At 40.2% G+C, this 22,313-nt stretch overlaps 1 protein-coding gene across 1 annotated transcript in view; it reads left to right on the top strand.

The window, feature by feature from the left end:
• The first annotated feature begins 4,129 nt into the window (after nucleotides 1–4,129).
• LOC115145169 (BMP/retinoic acid-inducible neural-specific protein 3-like) overlaps nucleotides 4,130–22,313 on the top strand; it is a 68,791-nt gene continuing 50,607 nt past the window's right edge. The window contains exon 1 of the mRNA XM_029686494.2: nucleotides 4,130–4,597. The gene's annotated coding sequence lies outside the window, so the exon portion shown is untranslated. The remainder of the gene's footprint in view (nucleotides 4,598–22,313) is intronic.

Raw genomic sequence — 22,313 nt, 5'->3', positions numbered from 1 at the left:
AAGCCCGTCTCTCAATCCTGACTGGTGGCTTCGACTTGGGGTTGGTAAAGATGAGTTCCAATGGTTTCTGATCTGTGATCATCTTGAACTAAGCACCACAGAGATACAGATACACATTTAAGAGGTGCTGTAATAAGGGCTTAGATTCAATCAGATCAACCGACGATGGCATAGCAGATGTTTCGGCGGTGTCGGAGGTGGAACTGCGCTGGAGCAATCAAATCGGTGAGCAGCTGCTCTTGCGATCATTGTCTTGAAGCCACACCCGCCCCACTCACTTTAGAAGTACAGAACATGCCGTGTAGGCTATATAGAAAAATCATTAAATGAAATAATGATGATTTCTATCATCCTAATGGAGGTGTAGATTACATCTCACATTCCAGTGTTTGAACTTGTGAACAGGCTGCATGGGATTTCTGTTAAAGGGCAAATCCACCACTTTTCAACATCATTTTCATTATCTCCAGCACAATACCAGTGTCAACATGTGAAAAGGGCACATTTCTAAGTTGTGTAGAAAAAAATTAAATGAAGTTAAAAAGTTCTACCCGATGACATCATCAAAAGTTAAAACATTTTAAAAACAGTGATTTTCAAACACTATGAGATTCACAATGACGTGGGGAGCAAGAAAATACACTCCCTTGGCTAGAACCCCGTGGCAGGTTTTGAAAATCACCGTTTTTACTTTTAATCCTACCCTGTTATGTCAGAGAGAAGCATTTTTTAGGACCTTTCTTGTCTTTTTAAAAACAGATCATAGAAATGCGCTGTTCTCACATATGTAGGCACTATTCTGGTACTGTATATGATGAATATGAAGTTGAAAAGTGGCAGAATTCACTTTAATGCAACTCTGTGCAGCCAATGGCAATTTCCGCTTTAGAAATAATGCTGGAAGCCATTTGGGGTTTTGAGAGCTCTAATGCAGTTCCAACTCGGACACCGTCAAAACAACCACTATGCGGAGGTCGGCTAAAGCGTATCTGATTAAATAGAGCCATAGCTTGCTTACAATTTGTGATGAATGTGTTGTTGCAAAAATAAATATGGCTATGCTCAAAAATGTTAACATTTTCACTACAGAGGCATTTGATATGTTATGAATTTTGAGATATTTTTAAGATGGGGAATGGGGGGCTGCATCCTTGAAAGGTCTGGCACGGACCTGTTAGTAACCCTATACAAACCATGTAATAACTAAACAACACCCATCGGCCAAGGTATTTTTCTGAGTGGTGTGTAGGCCTGGACCTATATTGTGGGAATGGAAATCAAATTTTATTTGTCACATGCGCCCCGAATACAAGGCCTTAACCAACAATGCAGTTTAAGAAATAGAGATAAGAAAATATTTACTAAAATTTGAATATAGAGTAAATATAAAGTATAATAAAGTATAATAAAATAACAATAACGAGGTTCTATACAGGGGGTTCTGGCTAGGGCCGGTCCTGATTGATGAGTTAATTTCCAGGTTGATAAAATCAGTCAAAATAATTTAGTTTTTTAATTACAAGTTGCAACAGGGAGACAACCTCCAGCATAGAAGCATAGAAAAGTATAATTTGCCTTCTCTAAGCAGGCTCTTATATTCTGTAAACACCAGCTGGGGCATGTATGATGTCGCAAAATCATCTGCTACAGTATCACACAGTGTCACAGAATAAAATAACATAAAGTGTCCTCAGACCTTGGGCATCCTAATAAAATCAAAATCCAGTCTGGAGTCAGTCACTATAACAGATATGAGAACAGTCCATAACATTCAATATTAAGTCTAGTGACCATCAACCCGTAAACAAATGAGTGCACTTATTTGTGTGTATCCCAAATAGAACACTGGAAATCATATCCCGACTACAGTAGTATACCATATTAATAGTGTAAACATTACAATCATCATAATCTGGGGATACTTCTGTGTATGCCTACAGCATGTGTGTTTCATTGATTTGTATTGTGTTTTCTGGGGGCCCCAGAAAGAGAAGCTGTTGCCAAAGTAACAGATAATGGAGCAAACAGATGAGTGCCAATTATGTCACATCTGCTCCTGCAACGCCCTCTACTGCTCATCCTGTGTCTCCTTGACCTGCCTCCACTCCCCCAGTACTCTCTCCCTCTCTCTGTGTGTGTGTGTGTGTGTGATTGTGTGGGCGGAGACAGGTGTCCGGGAGTCAGAGCAGATCCCCACCGACTTCAACTTGTTCCATAATCAAGACCTCTACAAATACTCAGTCCTGCCACTTCCACACTGCCAGATTCTAATTTCTGCTCCGTCAGTCTAAGCTTCTAGCCGTTTGTTACTATTGGAACCTGTTATCCTCCTATCTGTCCTGGATTCCCCACTCTACTACTCACTTGGATTCCTCTCCGGACCTGCTTACCCAGTCCCAACCCCTCTCGCTCCAGCCTCCACATCCTCACATGGTTTCCTGCAACCCACTCAAGCTTCCCCTGGCCTGCACTCCATCTGTCCCCTGTGTTTCAATAAATACCTTGGTTACTTCATCCCAGTCCCCTCATCCCAGTCTGCTCTTGGGTTCCCCTGTTCCACTCCGCGTAACAAATAATCAGAGTAAAGAGTGCTTTATGTCAGAGTATTCTTGATAAGCAACTATACCCCTGATGAAGTCTACTACAGAAACCCCTATGGAAATGATCCAAAGTTGAACGGTTATTCGTTGAGGTTTTTAAATATGTTTTTTCCTCACCGTGGACAGCTCACATGTTATAGCCCTGAGGAACAGCTCCCACACTGGGAAACAACACAAATAGAGCCTTATGGAAATTATGGCAAGTTGAGTTTTTCATTGAGGTTGATGGAAGTCAAAGATGGAGTCTCCAAGTCACTGTTGTCATTGGAGTTACTCATTATTTAGAGGCAGTTCAGCACCATGGACAGCTCCCATACCATATAACTAAAGAAAGGTCTACTTGTTCCAATACACTACAAACACACTTTCTTTCTGTCTTCAATTGAAGACACCACAAAGCTGACCATATTGGGTGGAGATGGAGACCTTATTATAATAATGTAAGCCATTTAGCAGACGCTTTTATCCAAAACGACTTAGTCATGCTTGCATACATATTACATTTGGGTGGCCCTGGGAATCGAACCCACAACCCTGGCGGTGCAAGCACCTTGCTCTACCAACTGGTATGTTAATTATTCCAACAAGGTTAATGTTGATTGTAGTTGGCACACTATTGCACACAAAGGAAATAATATATATGGACCAAGGGATAGGATGCAGATGAGTTTAGGTTCTTAAACTCAGGTCTCTAAGCTTAGGTTAGAACCTTAATTTAGAGAAGATGCAGTTGCATATGATCACTTCTAACTGAAATGCTGATGTATGTGTGTTGATGTATTCCTTCATATTCACTGTTAAATGCCAGCATTCATTCATTGTCTGGAGTCTCAGTTGGTGCTGTTAGCTGCCTTTGCAGTGCTGTGATGCATGGCTTATGCACAGACATGTGGGGACTGAAGACAAGGGAGAAGAGAAGCAGTCACTGAACCGTCCTCAGCTCCCATCCCCTGCTCAGACAGATAGAGCTAAGTATGACACTAAAACAGGTATGAAGACTAAACTAACGGCTGGCTCACAGACAGTGTGCTTTAGCCTACAGGTATTTATTTTGGTGAGATACATTCGCTTATTCCTCAAATGTCGCCTATTCATCTGCCCCTCCTGAAAGAGATCACATCAATAAAATGAATAATAGATTTAAAACGTCATGAGAAAATAAAGACTTAAATATCCTCAGACAATAAATCTAGGAATCCATAGCTGTAGGCTATTTCACTGTGATAAGGGAGCCGCTGTCTCCAACGCGCTTGTTACCATTCGCGCCACGTCAACGGTGACGGTCTTAAGTATATCCTCCTTTCGTAGCTATTACAGAGGGTTACTTGTGTTTTAAACATGTGACTGGGTGAGAAAGGGAGTAAAAGGGAGAGAGGAGAGCTAAAAAAGACCGTGTCTGCTGTTTCACCTATTGAAATGTGGCTCTCCCTTTCTCTGACAGCGCTGCGGAGTAGGCGGGTCAAGCAGAGCCCGGTGCTGGCGTGGACTTTATAAAATAATATTTAACCACTGGCCAGAGATACTTAAACATCCGGTGAAGCAATACCCACCTGCATTCCTCCGTAGTTGCCTTCCTGCCAGTCGCCCACTGGTGTTTCTAACCCGGGGCGCGCACGCATTCCCCCACCAAGTGGAATTGCGCCCGCTCTCTCCGTGGATACTTTAATTTAGTAATTATCCCCGGAAAGGTCAAAAACTCTGCTTCCAGGAAGGTTAAAGTATTCCCGGATAATCGTACCTCTATGAAAAGCTTTTTTCTACCGAACTTCCTCAGTGGGCCGGAGCGATAGGAAGGAATGCTAAGGCGCAGCGCAGCCCGACTTGTCGAATCGTTTTCCTTCTATTGTTCATCGGATGTTGTGAAGTTTTGTTGGTCTCGTCCAATTCATAACTCATTCACACCGATGAACGTTTTGGCAGTTCTATGGGCATATCCGCTGATTCAGCAAGATAATGGGAGACGCTGAGTTTAACTTTGTCTGCTGTTCTGAATCGCGGTGAGTTGAGATATCCATCTTTCATAAGACCTATTGTTAGTAAGCCTGGAAAGAGCTTAGTTTTTTGTTACGTAATGGTTTGCATTTTTCTAAAATTGCATGAACACTGTCACGCAATGTAGGGACGGATTGATTAGACCTATAACTGAATTCCAGAGGTAGCCAAACCTTGAAAATAGCATGATGTCCTCTCTCTTACACAGACACACAAACAGTGCCACCTCTGCCTATAGCCAGACTACGTGCTGCACTTAGGGCCCCGGTGGCAATAGTTGGCCACCCACTAAAGCATTCATAAAAATACACTTACCGTTGAGAGATAGCATAGCAGAATACACAACATGCCATTTCAAAAGTTTTTTTATCTTGTTATGTCAGTCACTGACATAACGAGGTGGCTAGAGATGGTTCTACTCACACACTATCTGTCTCCTTGCACACACGAGGAGATACACAACATTGGTATGCACCTTTACATGCATGCACACTGAATCACCCCCCCCCCCCCCCCCACCTTCTCTTTTTTCACTCCCTCCTTGGCACCAAGTCTATATCCCCGAGGGTGTATTGGCTTGTCTGCAGAGCAGAGCAAAGCAGAGCTGGGGATCAGATCTCTAACACTGATGTGGTGTGAGCAAGTCTGCCAAGTGCTAGCTAGCCAGTCAGTCAGGCAGAACCAGCAGCTTCCAGACATCCACAAACAATTTTCCCTCTGATTTCATAATTATACACTTCACCCTCAAGCTTTTCAAAACCTGCATTGATTCCCCTGGCTTTGAAAGCAGGGAAAGAATGTCATGAAAACCAAGCACCCTCAATCCACAAACACCACTGTAAATGTAGCTCCTAAATCAACATATAATAACTTGGCATTGATAAATTGAATGAACCCAGTAAAGCACAATGACATAACATTATACATTTGTGCTGCTCTTGAATAGGGGATATTGTGGTCTTTGTGGATTTAGAGTATTTCGATGTATTGCAATGGTTTATATAGTCAATTTGATCCCTTTCAGATAATCATACTAAATACTGCATACCAAATACTTTATACTATTGCATATCTAGCTTGCGCTAATAATGACTTGACGTAACATAAATCAATGTTTGGTAAATATACCAAAATAATAGACATTCACTCATCTGGCAGTTGTCAAACAGACAATGGTCGACGAATCTTGTTTCAAAGAAATGAAATGGTGTATCTTTGCCTATGGAGAGTCTATGAAAGTGATGAGTGAACTTGGTTAATACATGAGTCATATCTGAAGATATTGTAGCGATAGATCTATATGATGGAGATGTAGTGATGTCTCTGGTTAAGGCTCCATTGGGTGAACTTATGTCAGCTTTGGTTTATCACTACAATTGGAGGGAGTCAGTACTGTCATAGTCTATGAGTCTCTCACATTAGCTGTTAGCTCAGAGAGCCCCAGAGTCAAATCATTGGATGATTTTTAGCACTGAGTGCTAACGCCTCTGTATGTACAGTATGTGACCTGCAAGGGAATGGGCTCTATGAACCATCTTCAGGACGTACCACGTTAAAGTGTTTGTGTGTGTGACTGCGTATGAATATGTGTTCATGTAACTTCTCCATAGAATTGGTGCAGGCCCAGCTCCATAAAGGGTTCAATCTCTTGTTCCTTTGTGGAGGCCATGGGGTAATTTATCTCCAGAGACTGTATAAAGAGTGAGTCCATTGCCGCGGCCAGACTTAAGAGCTGAATGCTGCATTCATGTCCCGTGGTGTATAGTGAGAGAGCTTGGTGGCCCAGCTGTACCCTGTCAACATTATATACAGTGCCTTGCAAAAGTATTCATCCCCCTTGGCATTTTTCCTATTTTGTTGCATTACAACCTGTAATTTAAATGTATTTTTTGGGTGGGATTTCATGTAATGGACATACTCAAAATAGTCCAAATTGGTGAAGTGAAATGAGAAAAAAAAACAGAAGAGTAATGCGTGCATGTGGTGTAACCACGCCAGCCCAGGACCTCGACATCCAGCTTCTTCACCTGGGGGATCATCTGAGGGAGGGTGCTGAGGAGTATTTCTGTCTGTAATAAAGCCATTTTGTGCAGAAAAACTCATTCTGATTGGCTGGGCCTGGCTTCCTAGTGGTTGGGCCTGGTTCCCAAGTGGTTGAGCCTATAACCTCAGAGGCTCACCTATGGCTGCACCCCTGCACAGCCATGTGAAATCCATAGATCAGGGCTTCCTGAATTTAATTAAATTGGCTGATTTCCTTATATGAACTGTAACTAATTAAAATCTTTTAAATTGTTGCATGTTCATGTTTTTAATTTATGTTTTTGTTCAGTATAGCATTAGCAAAATCAACAGCTATTGTTTCAATTCAACTTCTGGTTCATCTCAAATGTAATGATATTTAGTGATATTGATTTGTGTTTGGTTGTCAACACAACCAAATATCAACATTTGAAGTGGATGTACAGTTGAAGTCGGAAGTTTACATACACCTTAGCCAAATACATTTAAACTCAGTTTTTCTCAATTCTTGACATTTAATTATAGTAAAAATTCCCTGTCTTAGGTCAGTTAGGATAACCACTTTATTTAAGGATGTGAATTGTCAGGATGATAGTAGAGTGATTTATTTCAGCTTTTATTTCTTTCATCACATTCCCTGTGGGTCAGAAGTTTACATACACTCAATTAGTATTTGGTAGCATTGCCTTTAAATTGTTTACCTTGGGTCAAACGTTTCGGGTAGCCTTCCACAAGCTTCCCACAATAAGTTAGGTGAAATTTGGCCCATTCCTCCTGACAGAGCTGGTGTAACTGAGTCAGGTTTGTAGGCCTCATTGCTTGCACATGCTTTTTAAGTTCTGCCCACAAATGTTCTATAGGGTTGAGGTCAGGGCTTTGATGACTACTCCAATACCTTGACTTTGTTGTCCTTAAGCCATTTTGCCACAACTTTGGAAGTATGCTTGGGGTCATTGTTCAGACTAAAATGGAGCTTTTTGGCCATCAAGGAATACACTATGTCTGGCGTAAACCCAACACCTCTCATCACCCCGAGAACACCATCCCTACAGTGAAGCATGGTGGTGGTAGCATCTTGCCGTGGGGATGTTTTTCATCGACAGGGACTGGGAAACTGGTCAGAATTGAAGGAATGATGGATGACGCTAAATACAGGGATATTCTTGAGGGAAACCTGTTGAAGTCTTCCAGAGATTTGAGACTGGGACGGAGGTTCACCTTCCAGCAGGAAAATGACCCTAAGCATACTGCTAAAGCAACACTTGAGTGGTTTAAGGGGAAACATTTAAATGTCCTGGAATGGCCTCGTCAAAGCCCAGACCTCAATCCAATTACGAATCTGTGGTATGACTTACAGATTGCTGTATACCATCAGGAACCTATCCAACTTGAAGGAGCTGGAGAAATTTTGCCTTGAAGAATGGGCAAAAATCTCAGTGACTAGATGTTCCAAGCTTATAGAGACATACCTCATGAAACTTGCAGCTGTAATTGCTGCAAAAGGTTGCTCTACAAAATATTGACTTGGGGGGGTGAATAGTTATGCACGCTTAAGTTCAGTTTTTGTCCTATTTCTTGTTTGTTTCACAATAAAACAATATTTTGCATCTTCAAAGTTGTAGGCATGTTGTGCAAATCAAACGATTCAACCCCCCCCAAAAAAATCCATTTTAATTCCAGGTTGTAAGGCAACAAAATGGAAAAATGCCAAGGGGGTGAATACTTTCGCAAGCCACTGTAGACTAGTCTGACTGTCTCCTTGCTATTTAGAGGCCTATAATAGAAGCAATGCAGATTGGAGAGAGCATAATAAAGCTCACACAAACACTGGCAAACACACACGTAATCCCACAAACCCGTACACAGATTTGCACAGACACACACACACACACACACACACACAAGATATCAATAACTGATGCGGATTTCTCAATGGCCTGTTCATCTGCTCCTGAGATATTTTCATAGATCAGATGAGACATGTGAGATGGCACCGTGTTCAAATGACCGTGTGATGCTTCAAGTGTGTGTCTTCCTTAAAGAACCCACATCTTCTTTTCCGTACAGCACGTTGATATATCATCTGATGTATACAATATACTATATACTGTAAATACATTTGATTTGATTTCTTTAAGTCCTGCTGCTAACAAGCACACAAATGAATTAATGAATCACACGTGAAACACTCTGAATCAATTTTATCACATAAAAAAAAAAGAGAAGATGGAGACAGGAGAAGAAAGAGAGAATCAAAGAGACTTAAAGAGAGAGATACAGGAAGAAACGGTGGACAAACAGGCAGTAGGCAGGCAGGTTTTGGCAAGAACATGGGGTTTTGTCAGGGTTGGGTAGGTTACTTTCTAAATATAATCTGTTACAGTTACTAATTGTAATCAGTAACGTAACCTTTGGATTAACCAAACTCAGTAACGTAGTCTGATTTATTTTTTTGATTTCTCTTAAGAGGCATCAGAAGGCACATTTATATTACCAATTCAATCATATCTATTGCAGGATAAATCAATGCATAGCTGGCCATAAATGGATTTGCATTTTACTGTATGGGTTGGTTAAGTATAGGCTTCTTCAAACCCATCTGTTTTCTACTGCTAAATCTGTCAGATTGTCAGTCATTCCATTTAATTGAATACCCATTGATCTTCAAGAATATAATTTGGAAATATCGATCAGACAAATTGTTTTACATGAGCATATCCCCAAAACGAAGGATTTATTAGCCTACTCTGTTGTTTATTTTGTCATAGAGGACTGATTGGGCTCATTGCTTCAAGATGAAAAATAAATGCTGCTCTCATGGAATGTCATGCTTTGAGCCCTTCCGAAAAGTGCTATTTGCATGTGCAAAATGTATGCCATGTGCTGCATTTGTTATAGGCATATTGTTTACATTTTTTTGGTGACACTTTGATTTTTCAATCATTTGCAGCTGTTGAAGTCTATCAAAGTGGGCGAGTTTGAGCATGTGTCCGTTTGGCCTATTGAAACACTTTTTTATCAGCACAAATTAGATTGAGCACTAAAAGCCCTACTCATGCTCTTCTTAAATTAAACTTGCTTTTGACAGTATGAAGCACAATACAACGGATGAGTTTAGATGGGAGGAACTTCCTCAAACTTTTATTCCATAGGCACGAATCCGCACTATGCAGCTGTTGCAAAAGCTCATTTTTCACTGGCTGTCCACTGGTCGAAAAAATGATTGATAGGCAGCTTAAACTTCTTTAAATTCAACCATATATATAGGATTAAAATACACAAACATTTTTGAACAGCCATCCACAACAACCACAATCCATAAGGCCAAAATAGCCAAATGAGAGAGCAGCAGTGTGATTCACATCAATGCGCTATGTAGATCAATCTGATTGTGGACTTCAGGAAACAGCAGAGGGAGCACACCTGCCCTCCAGGACAACTACAGCACCCAATGTCACAGGAATGCCAAAAAGATCATCCAAGGACAAAAACAATCTGAGCCACGGCCTGTTCACCCTGCTTATCATCCAGAAGGTGATGTCAGTACAGGTGCATCAAAGCTGGGACCGAGAGACTGAAAAACAGTTATCTTAAGGCCATCAGACTGTTAAATAGCCATCACTAGCCGGCTTCCACCCTGTTACGCAATCATGCACCTTAGAGGATGCTGGCCTATATACATACACTTGGAATCACTTGCCACTATAATAATGGAACATTAGTCATTTTTTAATCATGTTTGCATACTGCATTACTCATCTCATATGTATATACCGTATTCTATTCCACTGTATTTATTCAATGCCACTCCGACATTGCTCGATCTAATATTGATATATTTCTTAATTCAATTATTTTACTTTTGATGTGTGTGAATTGTTTTTTAGATACTACTGCACTGTTGCAGCTAGGAACACAAGCATGTCACTACACCTGCAATAAATTCAGCTAAATATGTGTATGTGACCAAAACAATTTAATTTGATTTTGACAACAATAATAAGTGATATCTGTATCACTTGTAGGCTACACCACTGCTGTCGTCCTTACGTCCAAGCGTTTATTCAAGTTGGATAATCTTTGGATGTCGACAGCAGTCACACCATTGGAATACATACAGTAGCTTGTACTGTAGCCTACAAAAACCTATCCTGCTCTTTTCCTGCCATTCATCAAACACATTTCAGTCGTCTTTGACTTGTTGTCAGACTCACTCTGGTAGAAAAAACGTAAACCTACGCCTTTTTCAATGCTGATTTCAATGTCATTGAGAAAACAATGTTGTGACAGTTTTTTCATAAACATCCTTTCTGAATTTAAAAGTAATCCTAGAAGTAATAATTTTATTTGAAAGTATCTGTAATCTGAGTACAATATTTTTGCTGGAAAAGGGTTACAGCTTTTTATAGTCCGTTAACATGTCACGGATTACATATAAATCGGTTACTCCCCAACCCCTGGCTTTGTGGTGTCTACCCACGGCCCATTATTTTATTATAATGAGCAAACTGGTGGATCAGTGGTGTAGCGGGCCGAACTCTTATCCGAGCCTGACGGAGAGAGAGGACAACAGAGAGAAAGGAAGACAATGGGAAAGATAGAGAAAATGTGAAGTGGGGAGAGAAGGTAGGAAAGAAGAGAGGAGAGCAGGACACAGAGAGATTGCTTGGTAATTGAACAAATATATGATTCCAGGCAATGATGGGACATGTACAGTCACAAACCTTGCCTCAATAACACAAACAAAATTATAATAGAAACGGGTGAAAAAGACAGGTAGCATGTGTTCTTGTAAATGCTGTCGTTACTGGTCAATCCCCAAATATGTTATTCTCCCTCTCTGACCTTCTCATTTTACATTTACAGTTTATATACACCATAGCCAACTACATTTAAACTCAGTTTTTCACAATTCCTGACATTTAATCCAAGTAAAAAATCCCTGTTTTAGGTCAGTTAGGATCACTACTTTATTTAAAGAATGTGAAATGTCAGGATAAGAGTAGAGAGAATGATTTATTTAAGTTTGTATTTCTTTCATCACATTCCCAGTGGGTCAGAAGTGTACATGCACTCAATTAGTATTTCATAGCATTGCCTTTAAATTCTTGAACTAGGGTCAAACATTTAGGGTAGCCTTCCACAAGCTTTCCACAATAAGTTGGGTCACTTTTGGCCCATTCTTCCTGACCGAGCTGATGTAACTGAGTCAGGTTTTTAGGCCTCCTTGCTCGCACATGCTTTTTAAGTTCTGCCTACACATTTTCTATGGGATTGAGGTCAGGGCTTTGTCATGGCCACTCCAATACCTTTACTGTGTTGTCCTTAAGCCATTTTGCCACAACTTTGAAAGTATGCTTGGGGTCATTGTCTGTTTGAAAGACCCATTTGCAACCAAGCTTCAACTTCCTGACTGATATCTTGATGTTGGTTCAATATATCCACATAACTGTCTTTTCTCATGATGCCAACTATTTTGTGAAGTATACCAGTCCCTCCTGCAGCAAAGTACCCTCACAACATGATGCTGCCACACCCGTGCTTCACGGTTGGGATGGTTGCCAGCCTCCCCCTTTTTCCTCCAAACATAACGATGGTTATCAGTTCTACAATATCAGTTCTACGATGGCCAAACAGTTCTATTTTTGTTTCATCAGACCAGAGGACATTTCTCCAAAAATAACAATCTTTGTCACCATGTGCAGTTGCAAACTGTAGTCTGGCTTTTTTATGGCGGTTTTGGAGCAGTGGCTTCTTCCTTGCTGAGCAGCCTTTCAGGTTCTGTCGATATAGGACTCATTTTACTGTGGATATAGATACTTTTGTATCTGTTTCCTCCAGCATCTTCACAAGGTCCTTTGCTGTTGTTCTGGAATTGATTTGCACTTTTCGCACCAAAGTATGTTCCTCTCTAGGAGACCGAACGTGTCTCCTTCCTGAGCGGGATGACGACTGCGTGGTCCCATGGTGTATATATTTGTGTACTATTGTTTGTACAAATGAACATGGTACCTTCAGGCGTTTGGAAATTGCTCCCAAGGATGAACCAGGTCTTGGCTGAGGTCTATGAGGTCTTGGCTGATTTCTTTTGATTTTCCCATGATGTCAAGCAGAGGCACTACATTTGAAGGTAGGCCTTGAAATACATCCACATGTAGATCTCCAATTGACTCAAATTATGTCAATTAGCCTATCCGAAGCTTTTCTGGAATTTTACAAGCTGTTTAAAGGCACAGTCAACTTCGTGTTTGTCAAATTCTGACAGACTGGAATTGTGATACAGTGAATTATAAGTGAAATAATCGAACTGTAAACAATTGTTGGAAAAATTACTTGTCATGCACAGAGTAGATGTCCTAACCGACTTGCCAAAACTAGTTTGTTAACAAAAAAATTAGGGAGTGGTTGAAAAACGAGTTTTAATAACTCCAAACTAAGTCTATTTAAACTTCCAACTTCAACTTGACATTTTGGTCAATTAGCGGACTCTCTTATTCAGAGCAACTAGGGTTAAGTGCATTGCTCAAGGACACATTGTCAGATTTTATACCTAGTTGGCTAGGGGATTCGAACCACACACACATACAGTAGCCCAAGTCTGTCGCCCTCCACCATACCAAGTACTGTAAAGGGAATACCTATTAGCCCAGTTTCATCGGTTATTTTTTACAGCTATTCACTTAGCAGAAATAATGCTTTTATTTAGGAGGAACCTTTTGGGCCTGCTTGTACTGGCTCTCGTTTTCAGAAGAGGCCTGTGTGCTTTACTGAGATTTATAGACGCTTTTGCCCACTCTTCTCCCAGCCTCCCAGTGACCAATTGAGCTCTTACGGGCTGGATAGCCACAATTAAGATTGTAACCCTCGGTGTAAAATAGTAAATAATGGCTACTTCTCAGAAAGTATTAATCTGTCAAGAGTAGTAAAAGAAGGCTGTCCACTATTGGCATATTAATTATCAAAATGTTATCCATTAAAATCAGATCCAACAATAATATCAAGGGCCTAGAAATCCAGGGCTTAAAAACAAAGGTGTCATTGTACACTGATGATTCATGTTTTCTTCTCTGGATTACAACCAAATTATGATAAATGTACTATATTACATATTAAATTACAAAAACATAAAATGTTATATTATCGTGTAGTTTAACAATAAAATGGTCTGAAGTTTTTTGTTGTTGTTGTTTTTAACCTTTGTTTAACCAGGTAGGCAAGTTGAGAACAAGTTCTCATTTAGAATTGCGACCTGGCCAAGATAAAGCAAAGCAGTTCGACACATAAAACACAGAGTTACACAGAGAGTAAAACAAACATACAGTCAATAATACAGTAGAAAATAAGTCTATAAACAATATGGGCAAATGAGGTGAGATAAGGGAGGTAAAGGCAAAAAAAAGGCCATGATGGCGAAGTAAATACAATATAGCAAGTAAAACACTGGAATGGTAGATTTGCAGTGGAAGAGTGTGCAAAGTAGAGATAGAAATAATGGGGTGCAAAGGAGCTAAATAAATACAGTAGGGGGAGAGGTAGTTGTTTGGGCTAAATTATAGATGGGCTATGTACAGGTGCAGTAATCTGCTCTGACAGCTGGTGCTTAAAGCTAGTGAGGGAGATAAGTGTTTCCAGTTTCAGAGATTTTTGTAGTTCGTTCCAGTCATTGGCAGCAGAGAACTGGAAGGAGAGGCGGCCAAAATTAGTTTTGGGGGTGACCAGAGAGATGTACTGTACCTGCTGGAGCGCGTGCTACAGGTGGGTGCTGCTATGGTGACCAGCGAGATATACCTGCTGGAGCTGCTATGGTGACCAGTGAGCTGAGATAAGGACTAGGGACTTTACCTAGCACGGTCTTGTAAATGACCTGGGGCCAGTGGGTTTGTTGACAAGTATGAAGCGAGGGCCAGCCAACGAGAGCGTACAGGTCTCAGTGGTGGGTAGTATATGGGGCTTTGCTGACAAAACAGATGGCACTGTCATAGACTGCATCCATTTTATTGAGTAGGGTATTGGAGGCTATTTTGTAAATTACATCGCCAAAGTCGAGGATCGGTAGGATGGTCAGTTTTACAAGGGTATGTTTGGCAGCATGAATGAAGGATGCTTTGATGCGAAATAGAAAGCCAATTCCAGATTTAACTTTGGATTGGAGATGTTTGATGTGAGTCTGGAAGGAGAGTTTACAGTCTAACCAGACACCTAGGTATTTGTAGTTGTCCACATGTTCTAAGTTAGAACCGTCCAGAGTAGTGATGTTGTACGGGCGGGCAGGTGCATGCAGCGATCGGTTGAAGAGCATGCATTTAGTTTTACTTGTATTTAAGAGCAATTGGATGCCACAGATGAAGAGTTGTATGGCATTGAAGCTCGTCTGTAGGGTTGTTAACACAGTGTCCAAAGAAGGGCCCGAAGTATACAGAATGGTGTCGTCTGCGTAGAGTTGGATCCGAGACTCACAAGCAGCAAGAGCGACATCATTGATGTATACAGAGAAGAGAGTCGGTCCAAGAATTTAACCCTGTGGCACCCCCTATAGAGACTGCCAGAGGCCCGGACAACAGGCCCTCCGATTTGACAGATTTGACAGAAGTAGTTGGTGAACCAGGCGAGGCAATCATTTGAGAACCCAAGGCTATCAAGTATGCCGATGAGGATGTGGCGATTGACAGAGTCAAAAGCCTTGGCCAGGTCAATGAATACGGCTGCACAGTATTGTTTCTTATCGATGGCGGTTAAGATATCGTTTAGGACCTTGAGTGTGGCTGAGGTGCACCCATGACCAGCTCTGAAACCAGATTGCATAGCAGAGAAGGTATGGTGGGATTCGAAATTGTTGGTAATCTGTTTGTTGACTTGGCTTTCGAAGACTTTAGAAAGGCAGGGTAGGATAGATATAGGTCTGTAGCAGTTTGGTTCAAGAGTGTCCCCCCCTTTGAAGAGGCGGATGACCGCAGCTGCTTTCCAATCTTCGGGAATCTCAGACGACACGAAAGAGAGGTTAAACAGGCTAGTAATAGGGGTTGCAACAATTTCGGGAGATCAGTTTAGAAAGTAAGGGTCCAGATTGTCTAGCACAGCTGATTTGTAAGGGTCCAGAATTTGCAGCTCTTTCAGAACATCAGCTGACTGGATTTGGGAGAAGGAGAAATGGGGAAGGCTTGGGCGAGTTGCTGTGGGGTTGCAGTGCTGTTGACCGGGGTAGCCAGGTGGAAAGCATGGCCAGCCGTAGAAAAATGCATATTGAAATTCTCAATTATAGTGGATTTATCGGTGGTGACAGTGTTTCCTATCCTCAGTGCAGTGGCCAGCTGGGAGGAGGTGTTCTTCTTCTCCATGGACTTTACAGTGTCCCAGAACTTTTTTGAGTTTGTGTTGCAAGAAGCAAATTTCTGCATGGAAAAACTAGGCTTTTCTAACTGCCTGTGTATATTGGTTTCTATCTACTCTGAAAAGTTGCATATCACGGGGGCTGTTCGATGCTAATGCATCGAGGTGAAGGTGAAGTGAAGTGAAGGTAAGGTGAAGTGGACATACTCTGTATTCATATCCCGAAAGAAAGAAATGATCTCACTACAATACATTTGAATAGAAAGTTAGCCAAAATAATAAGATCTTGCTACCGTGGAAAGGAAAACACTTGCGGAAAAAATCCCCATGATTAAATCTTTAGTCATTTTCTTATGGCCTTGCCTACACCTAGCGACTTCAAAAGAAAATGATATAAGAAAAAAATATTATAGTTTATTTGGAACAGCAAGCCAGATCAAATTAAACGGGCCTATTTATATAATGAATATGAATATGAATTTTGAAGGCAGAAATTTGAAAAAATTAAAACAGACCTCTCACTAAGGCTTCCATCATACAACCGTTATACTTCAATCTAAACTGGTTCTCAGGTGGATTAGTCAGAATTTCTCATCCCATGTTTAAGAATGGCCTTTTTCCTTTTATTCCGTTTACAACCTCTCACTTTCGGTTATTTGTAAATGAAATCATCTCAAAATAACGTTATTTTTAAAACGAGCTATACTGGTTGCAATTTCAGTTTAATCCACAAGAAAGAACCGAACAAATATTACAAAAAATATTTTGTTTGAACTAAAATATACTAATTGATTAAAAAAAATGTTTGAAAAAATGTGTAAACAGTATCTTTGCAAATATCATCAATAGGACTGTTGGAATTCTGCCACACATTGCAGCTAAAAGAATATTTGGAAATGTCTGCTCTATTCAACATTATCCTCAAGAATGGAAGAGGCAAGTGGAAGGGGGAGACAGGAAGGAACTTGTCAGTCGGCCCTGCGTTAAAGACCAGAGTTGGTTAAAGGAAATTGAGATAATTAAAAAAGTATAGCAGTTTCATTTCAGGACCCCAAAAAATGGCAGCGGTGCCATACAAATACATTTTCTATGTACTGATTCCATGGCACATGGTTTATGAACTGATTCACAAAACAACGCTCTAGTCAAAATGTAGGGTTTTTCAATCTAAATGATCATTCAAAATTCTTGCAACCAATAGAATGTAATAATATAATAACACTCTTAGCAAAGATCTTTAATTTACAATATGTAGAGTCTATGAGAATAGAAATGTTAAGAACTGTTATGAAACATCCCAGCACACTTGAAAAATATATGGTAAATATATATCAAAACTGGATGGTGTTCAGAGATCGACAGGAAGGGTTGTGTGAAGCAGAAGGATGGGACTGAAAACAAACAAAAGATCATTATTTTAAAATTTGCTGTGTCTGTAAAATATATAAACTCGAAATAGAAGCCTAAGTGTTGTCCATTAGTGTACTCCAATTAGGTGAGAGGTGGTAGGGTTAAGCAACAATAATGAAGGAACATTTTTTTTTTTTTAACTATACAGTAACAGTCAAAAGTTTGGACACACTTACTCATGGTTTTTCTTTATTTTTCACATTTGTATAATAATAGTGAAGACATCAAAATTAAATAACACATATGGAATTGTGTAGTAACCAAAAAGTGTTAAACAAAACAAAATACACTTTAGATTTATCAAAGTAGCCACCCTTTGCCTTGATGATGGCTTTTCACACTCTTGGCATTCTCTCAACCAGCTTCATGAGGTAGCCACCTGGAATGCATTTAAATTAACAGGTGTGCCTAATTTGTGGAATTTATTTCCTTCTTAATGCGTTTGAGCCAATCAGTTGTGTTGAGACAAGGTAGGGTTGGTAGCCCTAAGATAGCCCTATTTGGTAAAAGACCAAGTCCATATTATGGCAAGAACCGCTCAAATAAGCAAAGAGAAACGACAGTCCAACATTACCTTAAGACATGAATGTTTTCCAATGTGAAAAATGTCAAGAACTTTGGAAGTGTCTTCAAGTGCAGTCACAAAAACCGCTATGATGAAACTGGCTCTCATGAGGACCGCCACAGGAAAGGAAGACCCAGAGTTACCTCTGCTACAGAGGATAAGTTCATTAGAGTTACCAGCCTCAGATATTGCAAATAAATGCTTCACAAATCTCAACATCAACTGTTCAGAGGAGACTGCTTGAATCAGGCCTTAATAGTAGAAGATCTCTGCATGTGTGGTTCCCACCGTGTTATTTAATAGTTTTGATGTCTTCACTATTATTCTACAATGTAGTAAATATAAATAAAAAACCATTGAATGAGTAGGTGTGTCCAAACTTTTGACTGGTACTGTATTTCCCTACAAAATATATGGGTGATTGGAAATTATGCAGACAATTACATTGATGAAAGCCACAATCTATCTGCAATTTTTAAAGGTGATCTACCCTCTAAAGAAAATCTAAAGTATCCCATAACTGCCTATTCAAGTGGGCTTATTATGTGGGATTTAAATCAATTTGGTGTTGTTTTTTATTCAACGTGGAAAGGAAAAGCGCTCTACCTCAATAAACCTTTCAGTAGAATACACACACACACACGCTGAGTACACAAAACAATAAGCCTTCCATGACATAGACTGACCAGGTGAAACCAGTTGAAAGTTATGATCTCTTATTGATGTCACTTGTTAAATCCACTTCAATCCTTGTAAATGAAGGGGAGGAGACAGGTTAAAGGAGGATTTTTTAAGCCTTGAGATAATTGAAAGATGTATTGTTTGTGCCATTCAGAGGGTGAATGGGCAAGACAAAATATTTAAGTGCCTTAAAGGACTTCCAGCCAATTTGACACAACTGTGGGAAGTATTGGAGTCAACATGCATCCCTGTGGAACGCTTTCGACACCTTGTAGAGTCCATGCCCTGACACATTGAGGCTGTTCTGAGGGCAAAAGGGCTGGATGGTGCATCTCAATCTTAGGAAGGTGTTCCTAATGATTGATATCTCATTTTATACACACACACACAAACCTGCCACCATGTCAAGTATCTAAAAGGAAATAGCTGTTAGCCCAGTTTTTACTTTTACATATACGACTATTCACTCAGCAGAACTAATGCTCTTTATTTAGGAGGGACCTTTTGGGCCTGCTTGTACCCGGCCACTGTCTCTCGTTTTCAGAAGAGGCCTATGTGTGCTTTACTGAGATTTATAGAAGCATTTGCCCGCTCTGCTCCCAGCCTCCCAGTGATATGCAGGTAAATCAAGTGAGAACTTTACAAGCTGAATAGCCATAATCAAGACTGTTTTTTTTATCATTCCTTTCCAGAATTGACTATTCAAGTGGGATTTTTGTGGTTTTACATCGATTTGGTGTTTTTTATTCAACGTAGAAAGGAAAAGTACTCTACTTCAATGAACCCTTCAGCAGAACACTCACTCACTCACTCACTCACTCACTCACTCACTCACTCACTCACTCACTCACTCACTCACTCACTCACTCACTCACTCACTCACTCACTCACTCACTCACTCACTCCACTAATTGATTAGATCCAATTGAAATCTTTAAGCCCCCACACACACACTTCTGCATTATACCTCCTGTTGAGCCAATTAAAACCGATGCTCATTTCAAATAGATTCGGGGCTGCAAGAACTGGGAAAAAGCATATTTTAATAGCACTCAGGTTTTTCCTTTTCCAGTGAGTTGTGCCTAATGTTTCAAACAGAAAGATAAATCAGTCATGTGATGTGTAACATACAAGCTAAAACACTGACCAACATAATGTAGCTTCACATGTTTGTTCAGTTAATGAATTATTCCTTCAAAGCAGTAAATAACAAGCTGTAGTCCATGTTAGCTTTACATGCAATAGCATCCACTAGCCTACATTGCGCTCTGATTTCATACTGTATTAGAGCACTGGCCAGGCAGTCATCTATCGTCCCCTAAAGCATCAGTCTATACTCAAACAGTCCATTACTCAAAGTGACAGCCATATTAGAAAGGATATTTCATTCTGTCTTCCACCACCTGACACTGTCTGCCACTGTTTCTAACACCCCAACTGAATCTCTGCTTTTTAATATTGGTTTTGAAATGCTTTCAATGGGAAACCTTCTCTTTGATGCTCTCCCACACCCAGAACCACCTCATCCTATACGCTGCACGTAATAGTAATGCACGGGTTTATTCACCCGCACTCACCCGCAATTGCCAATAGCTCATCCACGACCGCCCGACTATGTGGTAAAGTGAAAATCTGTGGCCTGCACCCAACCCTAACCCGCAAAAACAGAAGATGCGCTTTATTTTACACAATTTATGTTACACGATTTTTAACGTCTAATTTAGATATGTTTCTGCTTATAATTTCTGACATTTTGGTAGGCTATTTGTTAGTCAACTTATTTTGTAGTCTATAATTAGATACATGCAGCTTATCTTCTGTCATTACTTGTCGTCCTAGGCCTCTAGAAGGCTAAATAAACCCGTGTTCACCAGGATAATGTCATAAATCAATAGAATGAATGCTTCAATCTAGTTGACTTTGGTAAACTTTTCTCTTTCATCTCTGCTTACATTTTTTATTTTTTATAATTTTGATCAGTTTTAAGGAAATTAAAAGCTGAGACTACCCAACATATTTCTGATGAGATTTCAGTTCTGCTTGGATGCATATTTTATGTGGTCGTTAAAATACTATCAGCTTTTATGATGCTAATAAAGATAGAACTTTTTACAGTCCCTAACTGCACATTCACATTCTCTCAAGATGCTAAAAGAAAGAAATCATGTTTCTCCACTCCTGTTCCCAAGTCAAAATGTACATTTGGTGTTTCATTTTATAGCAATTCTGCAGGAGTTAATATTATATTAGGCTATAGACCTATAGTCAGTGTCCAGACACTATTCCATTTAACCCATTTGAACTGTAAAGTTCCCTTGACGTGCCATATTTGAAGTTCTGTCATGTGACTGTCAAATGTATATGGCCCCTCACAATCACTGCTATCATCCACTTTTACTACTTCACAAAATCATAGAGGTTCTAAACGCAGAGATTTTTAAAAATTGTATTTAACTTGGCAAGTCAATTTAGAAAAAAATATTATTTACAATGTTGGCCTACCACGGCCAAACCTAGACAACGCTGGGCCAATTGTGCACCACCCTATGGGACCTCCAATCACAGTCGGATGTGATGCAGCCAGGATTCGAACCAGGGACTGCAGTGACACCTCTTGCACCGAAATGCAGTGCCTTAGACCACTGTGGCACTCGCTGTGTCACTTCTGAGACTTTGAGGAACAATTGCAAAGCAGATCATGCAGACCAGGCTAGGGTTTGGGATTTGATAAGTCAATGAGAGAAATAAGAGATTCATACACACTTGGTCTCTTTTCTGTTTTCTTGAATTAGGTATCTCCAAAATGCAGGTGTTTCAGCCTAGCTCAGTGCTTTATGTGGTGGTGGGGCAGCCAGCAGAATGTGTAATGGTAGTGTTCTCTAGTTGTACTGTGATTGGCTCAGTGTTCTGTAACTCATGGGGACACTACATCACCACGAAATCTACAAGTAGAGCTAGAAAATTCAAGCCCCTTGGGCGCTGCCATAGAGTTACATTAGAAGTGCCTATCCATGAAGGCTCAAGGTCATTGGCCACAGGTAATATGAGGTAAAATAACAAATCTACAGTAGCTTTGATTGGACTTTCAAAATCTTAGTTAGCAATCTACCAGCTCAATTCAGTCTCATGTAGCAACATATGAAATTGTGTTTTTACATTGGATGAAAATACAGACTCCGAGCTAGAAAATGGCATATCATACACTACAGTTCAGGAACAATGGGAAAGTAATTTTGAAAGTTGATAAACTTGTAAACTCACTTGAGAAAATGTCCTTTGATTTTTTAATACTACTACTGTAGAGCCCTTCTTTGTCTACATCCATTCAGCATTGTTCACGGTATCCCGTCCGCGGGATGGTTGAGCTAACGTAGGCTAATGTGATTAGCATGAGGTTGTAAGTAACAAGAACATTTCCCAAGACATAGACATATCTGATATTGGCAGAATGCTTACATTCTTGTTAATCTAACTGCACTGTCCAATTTGCAGTAGCTATTACAGTGAAATAATACCATGCTATTGTTTAAGGAGAGTGCACAATTTTGAACATGAAAAGTTATTAATAAACAAATTAGGCACATTTGGGCAGTCTTGATACAAAAATGCAATGGTTCATTTGGATCAGTCTGAAACGTTGCACATACACTGCCATCTAGTGGCCAAAATATAAATTGCACCTGGCCTGGAATAATGGCCTTTCTCTTGCATTTCAA

Source organism: Oncorhynchus nerka, linkage group LG17 (assembly GCF_034236695.1).
Source record: "Oncorhynchus nerka isolate Pitt River linkage group LG17, Oner_Uvic_2.0, whole genome shotgun sequence".
In the NCBI taxonomy this organism is placed as follows: domain Eukaryota; kingdom Metazoa; phylum Chordata; class Actinopteri; order Salmoniformes; family Salmonidae; genus Oncorhynchus; species Oncorhynchus nerka.
The sequence above is the reverse complement of the archived record's forward strand: the minus strand, read 5'-3'. Positions and strand labels throughout refer to the sequence as shown.